This window comes from Aptenodytes forsteri, unplaced genomic scaffold, assembly GCF_000699145.1.
Source record: "Aptenodytes forsteri isolate BGI_AS27 unplaced genomic scaffold, ASM69914v1 Scaffold2, whole genome shotgun sequence".
Lineage (NCBI taxonomy): Eukaryota > Metazoa > Chordata > Aves > Sphenisciformes > Spheniscidae > Aptenodytes > Aptenodytes forsteri.
This window is the reverse complement of record NW_008795695.1, coordinates 16264630-16267262: the sequence shown is the minus strand read 5'-3', so window position 1 is coordinate 16267262 and position 2633 is coordinate 16264630. Positions and strand designations below refer to the sequence as shown.

Below are 2633 nucleotides of genomic sequence, written 5' to 3'. Positions count from 1 at the left end.
CGTCATACCTATATAAACCTTTTTTGGTGGTACTGGCTACCTGACCAGCTCTGTGCCCTGAATTCTTAGCTATGTCTTTTAGAGCTATCATTACACACCTCTTAAATGCGGATTGTGCTTTCTTTCTCACAGAGCATACAGTACAGTCCTGAGTATCACCTGGAAATTCTGTGCATGATTTTTGGACCGATAATAACACTGACATACTTTTTGTCATACCCATGGGACTAAGAAGCTACGGGAACCTAAGTAACCTTACAATGCAAGTGGGAAGGGAGCTAGGACTCACCTTATATGACATTTTGTTTTGTTGGGTTTTTTCCTAGTGTTTTTCTCTGTTTCTGAGTTTTCCATTGCCCCTCACTGTGAAATTGAGGACTGCCAAGGGCTGACACCAAGATGTTTGCCTGGCTGCTAATTTGTAGCTTTAAATAAGAAAGAAAGTGAAGCCGACTTTTAAGGCCACGTAGGGCTGGCGCTGTTCCAGCAGGGATCAGCGGGAATGCAAAAGCGCTGCTTACCCCACGCTGGCCTCAAGCACCGGGGAGCTGAGCAAATAGCTGCCATCACTGCGTGCCGTAGCTGCACCCTACAGACCTGAAACAGCCTGTCTAGCAAGGTGGGTAACAAGTCCTCTGAGCCGGAGAGTGAAACTGAACTGAAAAAATGCAACCAAACCAAAGACAGCTGCAAAAAACCTGCTGTCCCGCCTTCTTTTGCCCGTTTTCTGGGGTAAGTTCCTGAAGGCCATAACCTGAGTGGGGGGACCCCAGTGCAACTTCACTGGGACAATAGCAGTGCACTGGCTGCTGCCACTGCTTGTGTGCACGAGGGTCTGGAGGGAAGAAAAGGCTATTGCTCGTGTAGGGGCAAGCAGGATCAGAGGAATCATTTAAGAATCATACTTAATTTTGTCCAAGAGCCCTACATGTAGTGGACAGGACAAATACAGTAAAATAGTCCCCTGTTGGGCACTGAACTAAGTGCATACCTGGCAAAACAGAGTTATTATGGCTGTACTACATTCGCTGTTGCCTTCTTCAACCAAAACTTTCCCTGTAGCATGGGCCAAAGCCTTTTGCCTTTGTAGGGCTTTCCAGCCAACACTATTACATCATTAAACAGAAAGCATCACATTTAGACATTGAAATTAGGTTTTGCTAGCTTCCAAGCTTGGTCAGAGAAAGAAAAACACCACACCATTACTTTATTGCAACAAAATGTTTCAAATAGAACTTTAAAACCTTTCCTAAAGTCCCTGTTTTAAGAAATACCACATCATGACCTTCCACGCCGGCAAACCATGCAAGCTATTCTTTGTGAAAGAAATCTGGAAGTAAATCACTTCCCAAGCAGACTCGCTGCTCAGTGTCTAGCAGCATGTTGTTGGCCATGCCAGGCTGTGGCTTGCAGATCATTAGTGACCTGTGAGGCCAGGACACATGATCTCCAGCTGGGCTTCACACCGCGTCAGGACACTTACCCAAAGCAGCCCTTGTAGGTGGCACATATGGTAGCCCCAGTGCAGGGACTCGGCTTCTCCCTGGCTACAGTGACCTGACGTGACAGGTATGCCCCAGCACGTGGCAGCTTCACAGTCACACAGAAGGAAAACTCTTCCCTGACATGGACCAGGGCTGTAGGAAGCACCTGTGCAAAATCAGATCCTCCCCAGAGATCCTGCCATTCTCACTGCTGTGCTGCCTCTTTCTGCCTTCCAGAACGGATGTAGTGCTGTAGTATAAAAGCATGTCCAGCATTTAATCCAGCTGCACACACAGAGGCAGCGAGAAAGCTTGTGGCACCCGTTCCCCGTACCCCAGCATTTCCACTTCTAAGGGTATCCAGATTTTGTGTTTATCTTTCTTGGAGCCTCTCTGTGCATGCTGAGATTTTAATGCCTGGAAGATGTATTGAGGAATGAGCCTCTTAAGTACAGCCACTCCTCCTCAGGTATCTCCTGGGTCTCCTGTGGGATCAAGCTCTTTCCTACTTTTGCCACTGGCATAAGGCTGTGCCAGTGGGATGACTGCTGCAAGGATTAAACTAGGGCTAGAATTAGCTCAAGATTTTGGTTACTGAGGCCAGGCCTTAAGGAAAGTGGCAGAAATCTAGAAAGGAGGCTGTACCCAAGCAGCACAGTGGGTATCCTGGGCTAGCATGGGTGCTGAAGGCATGCTGCACGCCACTGCCCAGCACCCCACTGAGTGGCACAGATGCACCCAAAGCTGAAACCCCAGGAAAGCTGTGCTAGCTTAGTTTTTCCAATGGCCTTCCCAATGGTCTTCCTCTGAAAAAAACCCACACAAATTTCACTTTTTAATTCCTTTACAAGGTTTGGAAGGAACGGGGGAGAAGTGATGTTAACGGTAACCCGGAGCCTCAGGCTGGTGTTGTCAAATCCCAGAGGAAAGGAGCCAGGAAAGGGAAAAAGGGAAGTGGGAGGAGAACTGGGGTTCCTGGAATTGTTAGCTACACATACAGGAAAGATAAAATTGCCCTCCCTTGTGCAGTAGCAGAACAACCAGCAATGGAGACACTTTGCCGTAAACACTGAAAACATGTGTCGTAGTTTAACCCCATCCGGCAACTAAGCACCACACAGCCGCTCACTCTCTCCCCCCTGGTGCGAT

The 2633-nt window shown here is 48.1% G+C and overlaps 1 long non-coding RNA gene across 1 annotated transcript in view; it reads left to right on the top strand.

The window, feature by feature from the left end:
• Nucleotides 1-551: 551 nt before the first annotated feature.
• Nucleotides 552-2633, top strand: part of LOC103902039 — an 11580-nt gene continuing 9498 nt past the window's right edge. The window contains exon 1 of the long non-coding RNA XR_657768.1: nucleotides 552-732. This is a non-coding gene — a long non-coding RNA (uncharacterized LOC103902039). The remainder of the gene's footprint in view (nucleotides 733-2633) is intronic.